We start from the raw sequence: 6,812 nt of genomic DNA, 5'->3' as shown, positions 1-6,812 counted from the left end.
TGGAACTGGGCTGTTGTTGCCACTGTTTCAGGAACGGAGATAAAATTGAGTGTGACTACTGGGGTCCTCCTGTCTGTCGGAGGGCAGTAGCAGGACCTTGATCCACCTCCCACATGCCCAGATTCTTCTTCTCGACAGGACTGGAGTGGTGAGGGATGCCAGCTCTGAGGTCGGTTCATGTGGGTGTGACGTGGGGCACGCTGAAGGAGGGGGTACTCACAGCACAAAGAAGGTATGAACACACTTACCTGCGGGGCACGCAGCTTTGGGGCGGGTCATTTGGTCTGTGGCTCATGAACCACAAGTTTCCCATTATTTGTTCATTTGATGGTGGTGGGACGGTGGGGAGCCAGGGTGTGCACGTGGAAGCGACCAGAAACCTCTCAGGAGTTAGTGCTCACCTTCCACCATGTGGGTTCTAGGAATTGAACTCAGGCCACCAGCTTGGTGGCAAGAACTTTTTACTTTTTTATTTTTGTTTTTTCGAGACAGGGATTTTCTGTGTAGCTTTGGAGCCTGTTCTGGAACTTGCTCTGTAGATCATTGTGGCCTCGAACTTACAGAGATCCTCCTGCCTCTGCCTCCCAGGTGCTAGGATTAAAAGCATGCGCTACCATGGCTCAGCGGTGGCTAGCACTTTTATCCACTGAGCTATTTTGCCTGCACAGACACCTGCTTATATAATTGTGTGTATCATGCCCCTAAATGCGGAGAGGGGAAATTCTTTATTTTAAAACCAACATTTCCACATTTCCACTTCATAACATCTGCCCCCTCTAAAATGGCTCCCACTTTAGTTCTGGAAAGGAAGTTTTGCTGGACCCAGCCAGATGATTTTGGAAGCTTCCATGGCACCTGGCCTTGCCCCTCGTGCCCTACTCCCCCGCTTCTGTTGTACTTACCTACTGGCATGTTGCCCACCACCTGCAGGAAGCCTCTCCCCTTTCTCTTCCCAATGACCCTCCAACTCTGTAATGCTGGACACATTTCTCTGGTGACAGAGAAGAGTTGACACTCAGCCTCCTGGTGTGTCCTGTGGGTAAGTCTGCCTGGTGTTTCCAGAGGCATGTTTAACATTCAGAAAGCAAGGCTGCACCTCCTCCATAGGGTTTTGCCTGTAGGAAAGAGGAAGGGAAGCTTGTGTTAGGGACCCAAATGAGCAAAGAGTCATGTGCTTGTGTGTGTGTGTGTGTGTGTGTGTGAGAGAGAGAGAGAGAGAGAGAGAGAGAGAGAGAGAGAGAGAGAGAGATCTTGTTCTACTTGTCTAATAAAGCTGCCTGACCTGGACATAGTCCTCCTACTGTGGCCCAGAGCACTTTTCTTTTTGCCCAAAATGTTTTCCTCTGGGGGCTGGAGAGATGGCTCAGAGGTTAAGAGCATTGCCTGCTCTTCCAAAGGTCCTGAGTTCAATTCCCAGCAATCACATGGTGGCTCACAACCATCTGTAATGGGGTCTGGTGTCCTCTTCTGGCCTGCAGCATACACACAAACAGAATAATGTATACATAATAAATAAATATTTTAAAAAAAATGTTTTCCTCTGGGTCGGCCTCTCCCCAGAAACTGCTCTACTCTCCCGGGGGGTCCGATTTGCTTGTATTTGTCTGTACACAGCCCGCTCTCTTCTTTGAGCTCCTTGAGGCTGTCAGTCAAGTTGCCCACCGTGCACAGGTGCTGTCTCACTCGTGGGCTTCACAACACGGTCAAGAATTCTTCCCTGGGTGAAGGGGCGATGAACACGGAGTTCCTGAAGTGTGCGCCATGTGTAATTCTTTCATCTGCACGGGTGCTGGGGGTGGACTGCCCTTCAAAAGCTAGGACGCTCCACTGGGGAGTGTGTGATGCTCCGGGTGTGGCTACAGCAAGAGCTAGGCAAGGCCAAGGCTGATGAGCAAGGGTCTGCTCTTAGGCATGTGCCTGTGTACCAGCTGGCAGACGGCCCCTGTCCTGTGCTGTCCAGGCCCCTACCCCTGTCCTGTGCTGTCCAGGCCCCTACCCCTGTCCTGTACTGTCCAGGCCCCTACACTGTCCTGTGCTGTCCAGGCCCCTACCCCTGTCCTGTGCTGTCCAGGCCCCTACCCCTGTCCTGTGCTGTCCAGGCCCCTACACTGTCCTGTGCTGTTCAGGCCCCTACACTGTCCTGTGCTGTCCAGGCCCCTGACCTGTGCTGCCCAGGTCCCTACCCCTGTCCTGTGCTGTCCAGGCCCCTCTCTACACTGTCCTGTGCTGTCCAGGCCCCTACACTGTCCTGTGCTGTCCAGGCCCCTGACCTGTGCTGTCCAGGTCCCCACCCTCCTCTTTCTCTGCCGTCATTCTTCTCCTCATCAGCTCTGAGAATCTCCAGGCCCAGAAGGCATGTAAGATCCTAGACTCTAAACTTAAGCCTGGATCTTGGTTACACGTCAGCCATTCCTTAGAGGAGCCCTGGAGCCAAGATGATACTATGAAGTCAGAATTGTCTTGATTTTAGAAAGGACATGAGATATACATAACATTTAATAATAAGAAACCATAGTGAGCTTTGAGGTGACACTCGGGATCACAAAAGTAGCCACATTTAATATTTCTGTGGTTAGACACACAGAAGTTTGTAATACACAGGATGTGCACAAACTGGAGTCACGTGACAGCTCTTACATGTGAGTCACCAAGAGCTTTCTGGAACTTGTAATATTTGCTTAAGAGACTAAATAAGGGCGAGAGGGACGACTCTGCGGTTAAGAAATCTTCCTGCTCTTCAGGGGACCAGAGTTTCATTCCTAGCATCCACACCTGGTGACTTAAAACTACTATAGCTGCACTCCAGGGGCCCAATCTCCTGCATGCTAGGTAAACACACCCTGAGCTGTGTCTCTAAGTTTACTGTGCTGTTTAAACACGGTTTGGTATTCCTTAAAAGGGGCTTGGATGGCTGGAGAACTTGCTAGGAAGACCTGGGATGGGGTGATGAATGCCAGAAATGAGGTAGATGAGAGCTGACTCCAGAAAAAATCAGGAAGGCCTCAGTGTGATCAGAGTTGGATTGACCAACAGGCTTCAAAGGCCTCAGGAGTGCCCTGTGACTGGTTCTGAAGATACCCCATGGGCAGCAGGGTTCTGAGAGCTCACCTGGACAGAGGCACATTCTTCAGGCAGACGCTCTGCCTTGTCCAGGGCCAGGCCTGTGCAGCTGGAAGGTTAATATTCCCTGATAACGGGTGCAGGGACAAGACCCTTTTGTTAGTACTCTTGGCTCAGCTTGGCCCCCCTGCATGACTGGCTGCTCCTGCCAGCTCAAGGTTATCTCCCTGGTGATGTACTACCTGGGGCTTGGCATTTGCCTGCCCATGATCTCTTGCTGCTGCTGCAGCCAAGAGCAAGGATTTGGTTTCTGGGACCCTAGTCATACCTCTGAGCAAAGCCAGTGAACTTGTATTTATTGAAAAGCTGTGATGTACCAGACAAATGGTTTCATACCAAGAATTCTGTTCTCTTTATTTTCATCTGGAGCATGCACCTCTGTCCTTGCAGAAGTACCTCAGGTTCCCCTTCTACCATAAATCATTATCGCCATCTTCCCCTGAACATCTCCATGCAGCCTTTGCTGCTGGGCTGGCTCTTGGCTGTGAATTAAACCTATAGACTTTGTTGTATTTTTAAAAAATATTTATTTATTTATTTATTTATTTATTATGTATACAATGTTCTGTCTGTGTGTATGCCTGCAGGCCAGAAGAGGGCACCAGACCTCATTACAGATGGTTGTGAGCCACCATGTGGTTGCTGGGAATTGAACTCAGGACCTTTGGAAGAGCAGGCTATGCTCTTAACCGCTGAGCCATCTCTCCAGCCCTGACTTTGTTGAATTTTTGCCTTGTGTTTTGTTGCTTGAGCTTTTGGTTGAAGGCTCTGTTTTGAATGAGGGCTGAAACCCAGGGACTGACACTGGGGCCAACCTGTTCCTCTGCTAGACACCAGCTTTTCCTTCCTTGAACAAGTCGAGAATGTGCAAGTGACCTCAGGGGCAAAGGAGAGATGTTAAGTGGTGCCTGGGGCCTATAAATATTTGTGTTGAACCAATAAAAGACCACAAGATTTATATTTGTAGCAACTAAAAAACTATTTGATGACTGAGAAACACCAGGTGATATCCATACGCAGAAAACCACTCTATCTCCTAAGTGTTGGATTGTAGGTAGTGGTCGCTGTGCCCAACCACTCTATCTCCTAAGTGTTGGGTTGTAGGTAGGAGTCACTGTGCCCCGCACACCTCTTTAGGCTTTAATGTTCACTCAGTAGCTTTCACTATACTCTGATTGCAGTGACAGAGGCTGAGACCTGTTACCAGGCTTTCGGAGGTTCTGCAAGCTGAGGTATATAATATATGATATATGATATATGATATATAATATATAAGGAGGGTGTTACAGCTTGAGAAAATTCAAACACTCTCCCACCAGGTTCTGCGTGTTGGGACACAGAGGAGTGACAAATGTGGGAAGGAGCTGGGCGTTTGGAACACACGCGTAACTTCATTGCTCAGAAGGCAGAGGCGGTAGGACTGGTGCAAGCTGAAAGCCAGTCTGGTCTATACAGTGAGACTCTGTCTCAGAGAACAAAACAAAGCAAGCCAGGCACAGTGACACACACCTTTAGTCCCAGCACTTGGGAGGCAGAGACAAGGGGATCTCTGAGTTTGAGGCCAGGCTGGTCTACAGAGTGACACAGAGAAACCCTGTCTCGAAAAACCAAAACACAGGTCTGGAGAGATGGCTCAGTGGCTCAGAATGCTAGCTGCTCTTCCAGAGGACCCAGGTTTAAACTCTACATGGCAGCTCATAACTGTCTGTTACTTCAATTCCCAGTGATCCAATGGCATCTTTGCCTTTGGTGGGTGCTTCGTGCATATGGCTCACAGGCATACATGAAGGCAAAACTAACCCATATGTATAAAAAATAAAATAAAATAAAAAAATAAAATGAAAGAACAAAGCAAAACAAAGAAAGATGACATCAATGGTAAAGTTCCCCAGTGGCTTAACCTCTGCCTGCTGGGAGAAAAGAAACAAGTCGGGCGGTGGTGGTGCACACCTTTAATCCCAGCACTCAGAGGCAGAGGCAGGCGGATCTCCATGACTTTGGTCTACAAAGTGAGTTCCAGAGCCAGGGTTACACAGAGAAACCCTGCCTAGAAAAACCAAAGGGGAGAGGGGGAGAACGAATAAGAAAAGAACCAACTCCCACACGCTATGGTTGGCTTTCATCCCACACAAACAAGCACACGAAATTTGTGGTTTTCAGACACGGTGTCAATGTATCCTGGGTTGTCCTGGAACTCATAGATCAGGTTGGGCTCAAATTGAACTTGAAATAAATAAAAAATTTTAAAAGCAATAAAACAGTCTTCCTTTTAAACTTAAAACACAAGCAACAACAGCAAACCAAAGTGAGAAGACTACCTACTGATGTTTAAGTCTTGTTTAGGGGATGGGGGTGGGTCTCGCTATATGGCCTTGGCCGGTCTGGAACTTGCTGTATATACCAGGCTGACCTCAAATTCCTGGGTGAGGCTTCCTGCCTCTGCCTCCTGCCCGCTGACACGCAAGCATGTACCAGCATACCTGATCAACATCTGCATCTTAAACAAGCCTCTGCTTTTGTTCTGCCTGCTTTCCTTGGCGACTGAGCCCCATTGCAGCAGGCAGGCAGCCTCATCATTTATTCATCCACCAAAGCAAAGTTGGCAGCAGAAGGCTGTCAAAAGCAGAAATTTCACTTGCAGTAATTAAAGTCAAAGAGCTTGAATCAGTCACGGAATATTTGTACTGTAGAAATTGGCAGACTCTACAGGCCAGGGCTGCTTTTTACAATTTTTTTTTTTAATAAAATCATATCAAGGAAGGTAATGAGATGCTTGTAATCCTAGCAATTGAGGAGCACTAGGGCAGGAAGACCATCACAAGTTCAAGGCTGACCTGGTCTAACAGAGAAACACAGTCTCAAAAAGACAAGACACATAACCAAAGAACCAAAACCACTCAAAACTGCTTGTTGGTGACTTAACACAGTTTGGAATGAAGCTAAGTCGAGCGTGTGACACTGAGCAAGCCCGTCTCTGCTCACAGAAGCTCACAACCCGGAGCAACACTGTATGACTTAACCTAGCGGCTATCAGCTCCTAACTACTGACGTGCATTTTAAAATTTAGAGTAAATGACATTCTAAAATCGTCTCCTCGGTCGTAGGCCTCGTTGTAAGCCATATATGGTTAGTGACTGTGGAACAACAGCACAAAGTCCATTCTTACGGACCGTTCCAGCGGAGGCGGCCTGTGCGCATGCGCGGTGGGGGGCGGGGAGGGGGGGCGCCGAGCAGGAAGAGGAATTCCTCAGGTTTGGTGGTCAAGTGCCCTGGATTCAGACTAGACCTAACAAACTCAGTACTACAGATTGCTGCCCCACACCACTACCCTGCGTCAGGGTGGAGCCCAGAACCTTAAACACAAGTCTACCACGGAGCTACACTTTCACCCTTCATTGGGGAGTCTAAATGTTTTAAAATTAAAATACACACGCATGGGGCTGGAGAGATAGCGCCATGGTTAAGAGCACTTGTTTTGGTAGAGGACTTGGGTTTGGTTCCTATCACCCACACAGTGGTTTATAATCATCTGGAACTCCAGTTTCAGGGGAGCTGACACCCTCTTCTGACCTTTGTCAGGAGTCGGAAGCTCATGTGGTGCAGATATATATGCAGGCACACACACGCATAAGTATGTATAATACACATATATGTATCTTTTCATAGAATAGAATAACAATATTTATTTCATC

This window comes from Myodes glareolus, chromosome 19 (genome assembly GCF_982192425.1).
Source record: "Myodes glareolus chromosome 19, mMyoGla1.1, whole genome shotgun sequence".
In the NCBI taxonomy this organism is placed as follows: Eukaryota; Metazoa; Chordata; class Mammalia; order Rodentia; family Cricetidae; genus Myodes; species Myodes glareolus.
This window is presented reverse-complemented; position numbering follows the sequence as displayed.